This window comes from Cynocephalus volans, chromosome X (assembly GCF_027409185.1).
Source record: "Cynocephalus volans isolate mCynVol1 chromosome X, mCynVol1.pri, whole genome shotgun sequence".
Lineage (NCBI taxonomy): Eukaryota > Metazoa > Chordata > Mammalia > Dermoptera > Cynocephalidae > Cynocephalus > Cynocephalus volans.
The window spans coordinates 84513680-84530313 of NC_084478.1; positions in this window are offsets into that span (position 1 = coordinate 84513680).

Genomic DNA, 16634 nt, shown 5'->3' on the forward strand with positions numbered 1-16634 from the left:
CAATAATCTTTCACTGCCTCTGGCCACATCTCAACATTTGTCGGGAAGTAAGATTTCCTTGAGCTTCAATAGGTACTACAGGAAATCTATGAGAAACTTTTCTGTCCTTTTAAACACTTGTTAGTATAAGCTCAGATGGAGATTCTGTTGGGCAAAGAAGACAGAAAGAGAATAACCAAGACAGAAGAACATAAGAGGGCCATAAAACACACCACTTTCTTTGGCAGAAGTGTAAGGAGTGGGGACCTTCAGGCTCAAAAAATGGATCTTAGACAAACTAATTTGGCTGGCAAGGGAAATGAGTCTTTGAGATGATTTCAGGGTCTAGCAAAAACAGCTGACCCTTTATTTCTAGCTATTGTGAGGAAAGTAGCATAATTTATATTATAGGGGAAAAAGAAAAAATGTTTTTAATAAATAACAATGTATACCTGACTATCTTTGAGGCTTTTTTAAGGTACTAGAAACACTCCAGCAGTTACAAGCATATCTAGCACCCAGACTTGGTTTCTAATCACGTTCTCTGATAAAAAAAAAAAAAAAAAACAAGACAACAACAACAACAAAAATCAGGGTTTCTTGGAGAAAGGGTTGATGCTAGGACTAGGGCAGGAAATATACAAGACGAGCGTGGAGCACTGTTTAGTATGAGAAAGTAAGGAAGTACTAAATAAACGAACACACCTCATTTTGACTGGGATGTGCCAAAGGGACACAGGAGCCAACTTAAAGAGCTTATAATAGCCATATCTGGACTAATTTGAGCAACAAAACATTAAAATGGTATTAGATTATAATACAAAGTATAAATTGAATATTCATGAGTCCATTGTAAAAGAATGAAATTATGCCATACACAAAATCAACTTAAAATGGATTAAAGAGGGCCGAGCCTGTGGCGCACTCGGGAGAGTGCGGCGCTGGGAGCGCCGCGACGCTCCTGCCGCGGGTTTGGATCCTATATGGGAATGGCCGGTGCACTCACCGGCTGAGTGCCGGTCACGAAAAAGACAAAAAAAAAAAAAAATGGATTAAAGACTTAAAGGTAGAAGAGCCTGACCCAGCTGCCACTGAGGCCCTGCCGGAGAGACAGACAGCCATATGGGACCCCAGCAAATAGACCCTGTCCCTAATGCCCAACCCATTGCTGCCGAGGCCCCACCAGAGCGACAGGCAGCCATGCTGTAAGCAACACTCCCTGCACTGCCGCAGACACCAGTGTGGAATGAGTCAGCTGTGACAGCCACCACCACAGCAACTGCTGCCACAAGGATGGCTCGTTGCCTCACCAGCAGTCACTGCTACCACACAGGGGACCTGATGATCACTCATCGGAACAGACAAAAGGAGAGTTACCAGAGGAGCCAAGGGAAAGGAAAGAAAAAGGAGAAGACCCACCCAGAGTCACCCATTCGAATCAAGGAGCACTAGTATACCCCTATGTACCCATCAGGGTCAGGGAGAGCTAGCCAGGGTGCCAATAGTCCCGCCCAAGAACACTCACCATAACCTAAGAGTGACTAGACTCCAAGATGCTTCCCCCCAAAATTCGAGTTTGCCCATGTCCTGATGAACCAACATAGTGTCACCAAACTCAGCAAGGAAGTACTAAGTATCCCACGGACTGGGTCACAGAGACACTCTCACGCAACTCCAACATTGAATTAGGCCAAAGTGCCTACATGGAGACCACACTACTGCATCTAACTAGAACCAATACTAAAACACTCCATTCAAATCATAAAACACAAGAGGAACACTCTTTCCTCAAACCCCAGTCCAGAATACTAGAAAAAGCAACTGTTCTACCAGATGACTATAAACCAAAGTAGAGATACTGGAAATATAAAAAAACAAGAAAATATGACACGATGAAAGGAATACAATAATTCATAAATACCAGATCCTATACAACAGGAAGTCCTTGAAATGACTGAAAAGGAATTTTGAGCAACAATCCTAAGGAAACTCAATGAGATACAAGAAGACTCAGACGACACAATGAAATGAGAAAAAGTATCCAGGACCTGAATGAGGAAATGTACAAAGAAATTAATGCTCTAAAAAAGAATATAGCATGAATTTCCAGTCAAGATGATGGAATAGATGGTCCCCAGTGCCACTTTCTCCCACAAATCAACCAATTTACAACTATATAAAAGCAACGACAGCAAAGTGGGAGCTGCTAGAGCTCAGGGGAAGAGGAGGAGAGGCCTACGGAGTGCATGAAGGTGGGAGAAGCCATGGTGAGAGAAAGAAAAAACCCCCTCTGACCGTTTCAAATCCTGGCCATTTCCAGGCTGGAGCTGCTGAGTGCACAGAGCAGGAGCTGGCAAAAAGCCACAGCTGTGCCTTTCAGATGAAGTTACTTGGAGGCAGCAGGGGAGAAGAAGGACTTGGTGGCCCTCAGGCCAGCAATACCACTAATAGGGTTCCCGTGGATCCACACAGGACTGAGGAGCCACAACAACTGAAAAAAAGGAGCCACTCAGAGGCCAGTGAGTCATCGCAAGGGACCAGAGCACAGCCTGTCCCATGGGAAGTGTTTGGATCACAGGCGGTGGGGGAGACAGGCCCATGAGGGGAACACTGGGGCACAGCAAGGACAGCTGATCTGCACCCCAATCAGCGTAGGACCACACAGAGGAGACTGCTCAGGAATATAGAATTGCATGGGGTGCAGTTTGATGAAAAGACTCAGGCCCAGACCAGTGTTTCTACACAACCCAGGTACACCAGATTTCACTAGACCTGGAAGTACCTATAAAGTCAACCATTAAAACCTGAGCTGCACAAAAAGCCTTCCTTGGGGAATCAGCAGCAAAGCAGCAATTTAGTTCTACCACAGAGCTCAAGTACTGGCTCCCACAGGAAGTTCCACCATTTCAGAAATAAGCAAAGGACAACAAATTAGTTCCAGCGCAGAATTTGAGTGGTAGGAACAGCAAATAATCCAACACAGAACTGAAAGAAAAAACAAAGTACCCACAACCAGAGACAAAGATTGATATGAACTAGTAAAGGCCTAATTTCACCAAAGAACACCTATAACAACTAGAAGGACTGGAAGTCCCCTGGGCTACCAAGCCAGAAAGGGGGAAGGGCATGGGACCTCAGCCATGCCCCCTGATACCCACAATCAGTCTTGAGGGTGGGGCCTCGGGCTTCGGCCACACACCCCCAACAAACCCAACCACCCCAGCAACAACCACTGAACCACCACAGGAAGCGCCCCATGCTCTTCTGAGCCGGGGCAGTGGGGAGCCAAGGATCTTGGCCGTGACCTCCCTATACCCACAGCCAGCTCAGTGATGACCACCGAGACGCAGCAAGAAGCACCCTGGGTTCTCGAGCTGGGGTGGTGGGAGAAGAGGGCTTTTGCCACACCCCCCTGACATCTGCATCCAGCCTGGCAATGACCAAGCCACCACTGGAAGCCCCCCAGTCTCTCCTGTGGGAATGTGGGGGGTGCCACAGGCCTCAATCCCACTCCTCCTCCTTCCTCCTTCTTCCATCACATTTCCTTCCCCTTTCGCCTCACCCCCTCCCTTCCAACTGCTCTGCAACAATATCATAGAATGTAAAAAATTAATATTAATAAAGTAAAATAAAATAAAATAAAAATAAAAATAAAAAAGAATGTAGCAGAGCTTGTGGAGCTGAAGGATTCATTCAATGAAATAAAAAATACAAGGCAGTTTAAACAGCAGGCTAGAACAAGCAGGAGAGAGAATTTCTGATCTTGAAGATGGTCTTTTTGAAATAACCCAGGTGGACAAAAAAAAAAAAAAGAGAACTTTAAAAAAATGAAGAAAATCTAAAAGAGATAGCAGACAATCTTAAGTGTGCAAATATCCAAATCATGAGTATTCCAGAAGGGGAGGAAAAGGGAAAAGGCACCGAAAACATATTCAACAAAATAATTATGGAAAACTTCCCAGGTATAGTGAGAGATATGGACCCTCAGATCCGGGAGGCTCAAAGGTCCCCAAACAGATTCAAGCCCAAAAGGTCATCTCCAGGACACTTTATAGTCAAATTGGCAAAGCTCAAAGACAGAGAGGATCTTAAAAATTGCAAGAGAAAAGCATCAAGTCAACCTATAAGGGAGCCCCTTTCGGACTAACAGCAGACTTTTCATCAGAAACTTTAAAGGCTAGAAGAGAATGGGATGATATATTCAAAATACTAAAAGACAAAAATTTCCAACCGAAAATACTATACCCAGCAAGGCTATTCAGAAATGAAGGAGAAATAGTATATTTCCCAGACAAACAAAAACTGTGGAAGTTCATCACCACAAGACCAGCCCTACAAAAAATCCTCAAGGGAGTACTGCACCTGGTATCTAAAAAACAATTATCACTACCATGAATACACAAGAAAGAACAAAACCCACCAGTATAACAAAAATCCAAATGATAAAGAGAAAAGAACTTTATCTAACCACCTCAAGAAACCAACAAACACAGAACACAAACTATAAAATAGAAAGAAGGAACAAAAGATATTTACAACATCCAAACAAAAGTCAATAAAATGCCAAGAGTAAATCAACATCTTTCAATAATAACTCAGTGTAAAAGGATTAAATATGCCACTCAAAAGACACAGACTGACTGATTGGATTAAAAAGACAGACACAGCAACGTGCTGTCTTCAAGATACTCACTTCACCTGCAAAGACATGTACAGACTAAGAGTGAAAATATGCAAACAGATATACCATGCAAACAGAAACCAAAATGAGCAGGAGTAGCTATTCCTATATCAGATAAAGTAGACTTTAAACCAAAAACCATAAAAAGAGACAAAGAAGGCCACTATATAATGATAAAGGGATCTGTCCAGCAAGAAGACATAACAATCATAAATATGTATACACCTAACATCGGACCAGTCAGATATATAAAACAAACACTATTAGACATAAAGAAAGAGACCAAAATACCATAATAGTAGGGGACCTGAATACCCCTCTCTCAACATTGGACAGATCATCTAGGCAAAAAATCAACAGAGAAACAGAAGATCTCAACAAAACATTAGACCAATTAGACTTGGCAGATATCTACAGAACATTTCATCCAGCAACCACAGAATATGCATTCTTCTCATCAGCACATAGAACATTCTCGAAGATAGACCATATGTTAGGTCAAATCAAGTCTCAATAAATTTTTAAAAATTGAAATTATTTCATATATTTTTTCTGACCACAATGGATTAAAACTAGAAATCAATAACCATCAAAACTCTGCAAACTATACAAATACATGGAAATTAAAGAACATTATACTGAATGACATATGGGTCCAAGAAGGAATTAAATAGGAAATCAAAAAATTTATTGAAACTATAATGACTATTGAAAATAATGACACATCATACCCAAACCCAAAGGATACTCAAGTAATAGTTTGAATGACACTGTGCAGGGATAATACTGAAAATCCATATTTCACCATTCTCTTGCTGGTGAACATTTAGTTTTATTCCATTGTCACTATTATTTCAATTATGATGAAATTTTAGTGCAAAAATATTTTACTGGATTGAGGATCCTACTTACAGGATGATGGCATTACAAGTCTCGAATACCCTTCGCAGCAAAATAAGTGGTGAAACTTATTAAAAAAAAAAAAAATTCGGAGTCTGAAAATTATGGCAAAGACATACAGCAAATGAAAAAATTTATTCAATAAAATCCACTAAATCTTGATAAGAACAGTGAGATTCTGTGGCATTTTAATTGCTACTGTGCCATGATCAGCTCCCTACCTCCCTTCAGGTCATTTTGGGAGAAACTCCACTCCAAGTAGGTGTGGTTCCCAATAAAAGGTTAAGCATAAGTACATTACCGCGAGGGGCAAATGGTCAGCATTTTTATCCACCCTAACTCAGAATTAGTGAGGGTAAAATTCTGGTGAATGTGACCAACAGATAGGGGACTCCTTTCTCCCAGCATGCCTTCAATCGTAAGGAAGAAGCTCTACCTCAGGGGTTGAAGCAAAGAATACTGGGTCACCAATCACAGTAATATCAGCTTGCACACGGGGAGGAGGGTCCAGAGGAAAAGGCACGCTAAGGAAAATAGAGGCTACTGCTCCCTGCCCAGGGCCCAAAGCACTGGCTCATAGATTTTTCTCAGGGGAGATACAGTCCATAAAAACAGAGAACTTTGAAGATCTCCATAAAGGAACTGACTATATTTCAAATACAATGCATTAGTCCATTTCTGTTGCTTATAACATAAATACCTGAAACTGGGTGATTTATAAAGAAAAACAAATTTATTGCCTACAGTTCGGAGGCTGGGAAGTCTAAAATCCAGGGAACACATCTTGGGTCTTGGCAGTGGCAACAGTGACCCAGGAGTCTCACTTGGCAGTAAATGTCAGAGAAGAGAGAGAAGTTCTCATGTGCTCTTCTTTTAAAGCCCTTAGAATCATGCACCTGAACACCGTTATTAATCCATTCACTACAGCATGATCCTACAATCTAATCACCTCTTCAAGACTCTACCTTTCAACTACCATAATAGGACTTCCTACCCTCTTTACACTGTCACAGTGGGGACTAAGTTTTGGGGGGATATTCAACCCAAGGCACATAGTATAGGAAAATTCAAGCCTCGGGGTACTCCTGAAAACAATGGAGATTTTGGTGGTAAGCAATTAAAAGGAGGCTGGTTTCTCCACAAGTGCAACAAGCTTAATCCTCAGGCTAGCTAGTTTGACAGAATCAGGGAAATCAACAGCTAAGATCCTTTCAGGGTCAGGAAAACCTCAGTGTATGGTCTCAAAAACCACATCTGCAAAAGAATTTAAATTTAATTGGATCAGCCTAAGAAGAAATTTATGCTCTGGGACATTGTTAAATCAGTACAGCAACCAGCTAGCAACTAGTGAAGGCCAATAGCTGGATGAGATACCAATTGATCTCACCCTTGGGCAGACCAGCTTGAAGCTTATTGGAAAGATCATTGAAGGAGACAGATGAAGAGAGCACAGCCAAAATCACTGTCATCCCAGGGTGAGTGTGTACATATCCAAAGCTATATCTATTCTCTGAGGAGCAGTATTAGAGGGTTTATACTGCAGGGGGAATAGACTTTACTAAAACTGTCTAGCCAAGTCACTAAACAAACAGGTAATCAGCAAAATAAGCAAGCCTGAGAGAGGTGGAAGGGGAATCACTATCCAGAGTTGCTATATTAACAAAAATAGCTAGATTTCAGCAAAAAATTATGAGACATGGGAAAAAAAAAACGAAGCATATGTAACCCATATATGAGGGGTGGGAAAGCGCAGACAACAAAACTTGTGTGTGAGAGGTCTCTGATGCTGTTTTTATCAGACAAGTAATTCAAAGCAGCCATTATAAATATATTAAAATAATTAAAGGAAACTGTGCTTAAAGAAAAGAAAGCTACAGTGACAATGACTCAAATAGATATCAATAAAAGGGTAGACACTATATAAAAGAACCAAATGGAAATTCTGAAGACAGAAAGTGTTATAACAAAAATAAAAAATTCAGTAAATAGCAAGCTCAACAATAGATGTGAACTGGTTAAAAAAAAATCAGTAAACTTTAAAATAGATTGGTAGAAATTTTGCAAGTCAAAAAACATAAGAAAATTTTAAGAAAAATAAGCAGAAAGCCAGATAAATGTGGGAAACTATTAAGTACTGTAAACCTGGAAAAAAACTGAGGTACAGCTTAAACAACAAAGAGTTTGTTTGAGCCAAATTGGGTGATTGCAGCCAGGAGGCACTTCCAAGTTACCTTGAGAAGTACTCCAGAGAAACAAAGGGCTTATAAAGGAAAAAGGAGCAATCAGAAGAGGAGGTGGTTACACAATTGTTTGTCTAACATTATGACTGGTGCTAGCATCTTTAAGTAGCCTTGGCAGTAAGGGATTAGTTGTAACAGTCTGTGAGATGATCCTCAGATAGAAATTCTTCATTCTGACAGGAGGTATGTGGAATAATAGTCAACAGATGGTTGGCAGATGTTGGTCACTATTCTTCCAGGAGGTTATGAGCCTTGTGATTGATTAGAAAAGTTTAAAAGTTCAGAGTGTCTTTAGAGGTCATTGATTGTAAGAGTTCAAAAGTTCAAGGTGCCCTCCGATGAGATGCGCCTAAAGTTCAAGCTAAAACAGCCTCCTGACTCCATTTTAGGTGCCTTGACTAGACTGATACCATTTTCTTTCATCAGTACACTAACATATTCATAAAGACAGTATCGGAAGGAGAGAAGAGAGATGAAGGAGTAAAAAATATATTAGAAGAAATAATTTCTGGGAACTTCCCAAATTTGATGAAAAACATTAATCTACATATCGAAGAAGCTCAAAAAGTTCCAAGTAGGATAAATGCAAAGAGATTCACACACAGATACATCATAGTAAAAATGTAAAAGAAAAAGGCAAAAAGAACATTTGATAGGAGAAAGAGAAAAAATACTAATCATGTACAAAGGATACCCCCAAAAGATTAATAGCTAACTTCTCATCAGAAACAATATAGGACAGAAAGCAAAAGCATATCTTCAAAGTGCTTAAAGAAAAAAAAAAACCTGTCAACAGAAAATCTTATAATCAGCAAAACTACCTTTCAAAAATGAAGACTAAACAGACATTCCCAGATAAACAAAAACAGAGAATTATTTGCTAGCAGACTCTCTTTACTAAGAAATACTAAAATGCTTGAGACTGAAAGCAAGTGACATCAATAATAATTTGTTTTTTTCTTTTTCTATCAATAATAATTTGAATTTGCATGAAAAAACAAAGAGCACCCAAAAAGGTAATAATTAATTTATGAAAAAAAGTATAAATGCATATTTCTTCTCTTAACTGATTTAAAAAGCAACTGTATGAAACAACATGCATAGAATTGTGTTGTTCAAATTATAATATATAGAAATGTAACATGTTTTACCCACCAGCCCAAAGAAGGTAGGTGGGAGAAAAGCTGTCTTGGAGGAAGGAAATGATACATGATGGTAATTTGAATCAAAAGGAACAAATTAAAGGACCAGAAATTTTAACTAAGATATTTATACACACACACACATACATTTGGCTTTCTTCTTAGCATTTTGATAAAACAAAAAATTATAAAAGGTAACAATTATAAAAATGTATTGTTAGATTTGGATTTGCAACATATATAGATGTATTATGTATAACAATAAGAGCACAAAAAGATGACAGAGGGAACAGAGTTTTGGGGGGATGAGAGTGTTCTAAATCTGGATTTTGGTAGTGGTTACACAACTGCACATGTTTACCAAAACTCATTAATATACACATAAAATTAGTGGATTTTATTGTTTGTAAATTATGCTTCAATAAACTTGTAAAATAAAAGTCTGGTCAGGATACAAATCATTTATGTAGTGTCGTGATTGAGGATTCATAACCAAAAAGGCTTAGGAACTTTTCAGTATTAATAGACACTAAAAAGATATGACAAGTAGCTGAAATGAATGATCATGTACTGTATGAAGAAACTGTTATCAAGGTTATTATTGGGTCAATTGAAAAAAATAAAATACGGCCAGTAGGATAAAGAAAAAGTAGTACATCAGTGTTAAATTTCCTAAAGTTGAAAAATGGACTGTGCTTATATAACTGAATGTCCTTGTTCTTTGGAAATAGCCATGGAATTATTTGAGAGTAAAGAGGTATGAAGTCTACAACTTATTTACTCAAAATAGATAGATCGATAGATAAATATAGAGAGATAGAGATATATACATAGAGAATGATAAAACAAATGTGGCAAACTCTTTAAGTACTTGGTCAATCTGAGCAAAGGGAATATGAGAGTTCTTTGTACTATTCTGGCATCTTTTCTGTAAGCCTTAAATTATTTCTAAATATTAATAAATAAAAAGCATATGACAGTGAAATGCGTATTAAGCCTTTAAAGAGGCTACAACTACATCTGGATCAGGACACACCACAACATTTATGTCTGGCTTTACTTTTATACCTGTACTCTGGGCTAGCTCAGTTGGTTAGAGTGGGTGTTGACAATACCAAGGTCAAGAGTTCGGATTCCTGTACTGGTCGGCCACTAAAAAAAGCCCGAAAAACAAAAAACAAAAACCTTTACTCCATCAAAAATTCTTCATGGAATCCCAGGCTCACTGCAATATAATTAAAGTATTAATAAGTCTCATTATTCAAATGATTAAAATCTAGTGCAATGAAAGTCTTATAGTTGGAGAGGTTCAGAAATTGGTCATAAAAAGACTTGAAAATTACAGGTTAAACAAAACAGGAAAACAAGGAAAATTAGCTCCAATCAACAAATGCCAAAAATACCATGTCCAAATGACAAATTGGCAAAGTACTTACAATAGAGAATTTATAATCAGAAAGCACAAATTGCTAAAAACAAATGGAAAATGCTTAATCTCCCTGATAACTAATGATATGCAAATTAAAAAATAAGGAACATGAATTTATTCCTAACAAACTGGTAAAGAATAAAAAAAAATGATAATCCTTAATAACACGGATAAAATTAGAACATTCACATACCAATGATGGAAATAAATAGTTAATTGCTTCTGGATATACGTTCTATAAAGATGGGAATTTTTGTTTGTTTTGTTCACTTTTAGATCTCTAGAAGCTAAAACAGTGCCTAGCATGTGGTAGGCACTCTATACATATTTGTTGAATAAATTAATGGTTTTTTCACAAATCAACAGATCAAGTAGGAAAAAAACAGTAATTAAGGATAAGAAAGAATTGAATAACAGTTAACAATCTTGATTTAATAGCTATATAGAGAAGTTAATACTAAATAAACACAGAATACATATTCTTTTCATATAAACATGGCATAGTCACAAAAAATAGCTATGAATTAGGCCACAAAGAAAACCTGCACGTGTACGTGTGGTGTATGTGTGTGTGCACATGTATGAATGCATAGGAAAAAGAAGGATACACATCAATACCTCTTGCCTGGGTGCGGGTGGAGGTATGGAGAAGTGGATTTGGGGAAGGAGAAATTTTCCTTCACTTTTCATTGTATATCTTTATACTTTTCTGTGCTCTCTGGATTATTATCATCTTTTTTTAAAATTTATTTTTTAATTCAAACATATTTGATTATACATATTTATGGGGTACAGAGTTGACTATCAATATTTGTATATAATACGTGATGCTCGAATCCGTATTATTAGTAGTTCATCATTACAAATCATAATTATTCTTTGTGTTATAAACACAAATAAGAAAATAAAAAAACCCAAAAAGGATTAGAAGAAAATATACCAATAGTTGGTATTAATAATTTTTGAGATCATGAATAATTTTCGTCTTTTTGCTTTACTGCAATGGCCAATATTTCAACAACTTAAAACTTTTCAATAAAGTGTGTACTGAATTACAACATTAAGACATTAATTATTCCATTATATGAGGAAGTTAATGGTCCTTCATTTTCCCTACTCATTGTCAAACCACTTCCTATACACTATGAGGAAAATAAACAATACTGAGAATTTGTTTAAAAAGAAATATTCTGCACTTATATGAAGAAAGTGGCAAAACTTTACTGGAGAAGACAAAGGAGGTAAATCAATAAAGGGATAAGCTATATTCTTGGATGGGAAAACTAATTATTTTAAAGATGCTACTTCTTCCCAAATTAATATATAGATTTCAAGCAACACAAATTTTAAAAATCCTAAATGGGAAATGGGTTGACAAAGTTTTTCAAAATTTAATTTGGATTATATAAAAATTATCTATAATTTACAAAAAGGCTAGATGTACATTATTTAACTTTTTTAAACTGAGTTATAAAGGATGGTCAGTAAAACAGGGAGATAGGGAGGGTCACAATATTAATTTAATTAAAAATTTGGAAGCAAAACTGGACAATTTAGTTTTAACCCTAAAATATCCCACCAAAACACCAGTGTAGGAATGGGCAGAAAAAGTGTATCAAAATGTTAATACTGGAAAAAAAAAAAAAAAAAAAATGTTAATACTGGTAGCTTGTGAGTGTTGTTTTCTCCTTTACAATGTCTCTGAAATTCTAAATTTTCTGTAATGAGATATATTATTTATTTTTATAAAGACAAAAAGGAAAAAACAGTAAGCTATTCTTTAAAACTCCCAACAGGAAAATGAACAATAGAAATGAAAAGATAAAGGGGGAAAACAGCCAATTAATACATGCAAAAGTAAATTAGACCTAACAATTTTAAAAGGCCACATAGAAAAATAATCTTTTTCTTCTGTCAAATTGACAAATATATTTTAAAACGATATTTTTCAAGAGAGTATCAGGAGTATCTTCTGTTTCTTTTTTCTTTTTTTCTTTTTTTTTTAACAGAAGGGGTGGAAGAAGATGGATTGGTTCTCTTTTTGTGGTGCTCTGCTGCCACCTATAGAAAACTAAGTAAAAAGCAACTAAGAAATTATTGCCTTGACCTGAAATCCACTACAGCAGACATGCCCCAAATAAATAAGCAGCAGAAGAAACTTGATACTCCTCTTGCGACCTTGGCTTCTCTGTAACTACAGAAGTAAAATGGAGATGTGAGGTTAGAAGTCTTAGACTTACATTGCAAATGCTCAGTTCTTAAATTAATGCAGGAAAGGGATTGAGATGAGTAGGAAGAGGTGCAGTGAAGCATAAGAAATATAGATCACCTTTGGGGCCGTAAAATAAACTTCAACACCATGAAATCATAGAGGACATTGTCTGACCAGAATAAAATCAAACTATAAAACAACAGAAAGACAACAAGAAAATCCCTAAACACTTGGAAAATAGACAACACACAAACAATCAATAGAGCAAACTGGAGATCTAAAAGGAAATTAAAAATAAGTAGAACTGAATGAAAATATAAATGAGTTATAGGAATGCTGGTCAGAACTCACTGCATCCTTGTGGCCTTCAGAGATCTGGCTTCAATAGTTACAATTTTTCCCCTCCACAACTTCCCCTTAGCAACTTAAGGAAGGCAGGAACAGAATGCTATGCTTTTAAGTGGAGTGACACCAGCAACCCCAAAGATAAGCAACAGGAGGCTGTGGAGCACCTGGGAATCTTGCACTTCTGCAGCCTTTCTCTCTTTGGCATAGCTCCACTTTGTCTCTAGGTCCCTTATAAACCTCAACACTCCCCCACCCGGGGTATAAAGAAAGCAGCTGCACAGAACTCAGATGGATTGATACTCTGCCTGATCCCTGTAGGTAAACACCCAACAACAGTAACAACAACAATAACAGTAAAGTCCTTGTAACCCATACGGAGTTGCCTGCTTTGTTCTTTGGTCTCAGGATACCTTTCATTTTGGTGGGCATTATAGTGTTAGCCCACACTCAGACAGCAACATTTCAAAAATATGTGGAATGTAGCTGGAGCAGGGCTGAGAGGGAAATTTATAGCACTAAATGCTTATATTAGAAAAGAAGCAAGATCTCAAATCCATAATTTAAGTTTCTACCTTAAGAAGCTAGAAAAACGAGAGCAAAATAAAGAAGGGGGCTGGCCAATTAACTCAGTTGGTTACAAGTGTGGTGCTAATAACACCAAGGTCCAGGGTTCAATCCCTGTACCAGTCAGTTGCCAGAAACCTAAAAGAAAAAAAAAAAGCAGAAAGAAGCAAATAAAGAGCAGAAATAAATGAAATTGAAAACAGAAAAACAAGGAAAATCCGTTTTAAAAAGTTAGTTCTTAGAAAAGATAAATTTATAAACCTGTAGCAAGACTGACAAAAATAAAAAAGAATACATAAAACTACCTTATCAGACATAATACAGGAAATCTTACTAAAGATATTACAACTATTAAAAAGATAACAAAGGCAATACCATGAATAATTTTACATTCAAAATTTGAAAATCTAAAAGAAATGGAGTAATTCCTCAAAAACTGCAAACTATCAAACTCAATCGAGATGAAAAAGACATTTTGAACAGTTCAAAGAGCTAAAGGAAACCATGTCCAAAGAACTAAAGGAAAGTATTCGAACCATGTCTCATTAAATAAAGAATATCAATAAAGAGATAGAAGTTAAAAAAAAAAAAAAGAAAGAAAAAAAAGAGATAGAAGTTATACAAAGAACCAAAAATCAGTTCTGGAATTTGAAAAGTACAGTTAACTGAAATGAAAAATACACGGGGCGGGGGGTGGGGTGGAGGCCTCAACAGCAGATTTGAGCTGCTATAACATGGATGAACCTTAAAACCCTTATGCTAAGTGAAAGAAACCAGATATAAAAGGTCACATAAAAAAGGTCACATAAGAGTCCGTTTATATAAAATAACTAGAATAGGCAAATCTGTAGAGACAGAAAGCAGATTAGTGGTTGCCAGGGGCTGGGGAGAGGGAAAAATGAAGAGTGACTGCTAATGGGTATTGGGTTTCTTTTTGTGGTGATGAAAATGTTCTGGAATTAGATAGTGGTAACAGATACACAACCTTGTGAATATACTAAAAACTACTGATTGTACACATTAAAATGGTGAATTCTATAATATGTAAATAATATCTCAATAAAAAAGCTATTAAAAAGGCTAACATAAAAAATAGCATTAATACCAAATGTTGATGAGGATGTGGAGAACTGACTCAAACATACATTACTGGGAATGTAAAATGGCCCATTAATTCTGGAACATTATTTGGTCATTTTTTTATAAAACTAAACGTGCTAACTATATAATCCAGCAATTGCACTCGTGGACATTTTTCCAGAGATAAAAAAAAAAATTTATGTCCACACAAAAACCTGCTCACCAATGTTCACAGCAGCTCTATTCCTAAGAGCCCCAAACTGGAAACCACCCAGATTGCTTCCATGGATGAATGGTGGTTTAAAAAAAAAAAAACTGTGTTATATCCATACCATGGAATACTACTCAGCAATAAAAAGGAAGGAACTATCAATACACACAACTTGGATGAATCTCAATGGTATTATGCTGAGTGAAAAAAACCAATTTCCTAGGGTTATATGCCATATGATTCCCTTTATATAACATTTTGGAAATGACAAAATTATACAGATGGTTGCCAAGTATTAAGGACAGGAGTGGGGGACAGAAGGAGGTGGAGGTAGATACGCTTATGAAAAGGAAACACTTGAGGGATCTTTGTGGTTACAGAACTGTTCTGTATCCTGACTGTGGTGGTAGATTCACAAACCTGTACATGTGATAAAATTGCACAGAACTAAATGCACACACATTCACAAATGAGTACATGTATAACTAGCAAAATCTGAATCAGATTGGCAGATTACATTGATGTCAATTTTCTGGTTGTGATACTCTACTATAATTTTGGAAGATATTAGGGAAAATTGGGTAAAGGATACATGTACTCATACAACTGCAAGTGAATCTAAAATTACATCAAAATAAAAAATTTAATTAGAATGCTTTTGAAAAAATGTATAAAAAATATACATAACTTATGAGTTGAAGAGACTCTTGAGCAAGTCAAGGGATCTAGAATTCAATAGAGAAAAAATGACACATTTAACTACATAAAATTAATAATTTGAAATGGCAAAAGATACCATAAAAAAGTCAAAAGGTGAATGATTAATGAAAAAATCTGCAAAGTCCATAACAAATAAGGGCTAATTCGTATATTAGAGAGTTCTTACAAGTAGATTTTTTAAAAAGCCAATCCAATAAAAAATACGTGCAAAGGCTGCAAAATGGTGCAGCCTTTATGGAAAATGGTACAGAGGTTCCTCAAACAATTACAGATATATCTACCATATGACCCAGCTATTCCACTGTTGGGAATATACCCAGAGGAATGGAAATCATCATGCTGAAGGGATACCTGTACTCCAATGTTTATTGCAGCTCTATTTACAATAGCCAAGAGTTGGAACCAGCCCAAATGTCCATCATCAGATGAGTGGATACGGAAAATGTGGTATATCTACACAAGGGAATACTACTCTGCTATAAAAAAGAATGAAATACTACCATTCGCAACAACATGGATGGACTTAGAGAAAATTATGTTAAGTGAAACAAGTCAGGCATAGAAAGAGAAATACCACATGTTCTCACTTATTTGTGGGAGCTAAAAATAAATAAATAAACACACAAACAAATCAAGGGTGGAGGGGGGGAAAAGACAGAATAACCAGAAAAATTCCTTGAACTACTTAAGTCAAGTGAACAGATATGATGTGGGGGCGGGGGGAAGAGGTGGAGAGGAACAGGTAAAGGGGTGTGAAAATCAACTACAATGTATATTGAGAAGTAAAATTTTTTAAAAATGTGCAAAGGTATGAATAGTCCGCTCACAGATTAACAAATTTAAAATGTCCAGGTGGCATACAAAAAGGTGCTCATTCTAATAGAAAAATACAAATTAAAACTAAACTCAGATATCCTTTCTTACCCTTTTAATTGGCAAAAAGATTCAAGTGTGATAATATTTAGCACTTGGATGTGGTGAAAATGAATATTGTTACATCTTTGTGTGGGTGTGTGAAGTAATCTGGTAATGTTATATACTAAAACTATGAATACTCTTCCACCCAGCAACCCTATGAATGAGAATTTATCCAAAAAAGCGAGAATGTTTATTGTAACATTGTGAGTA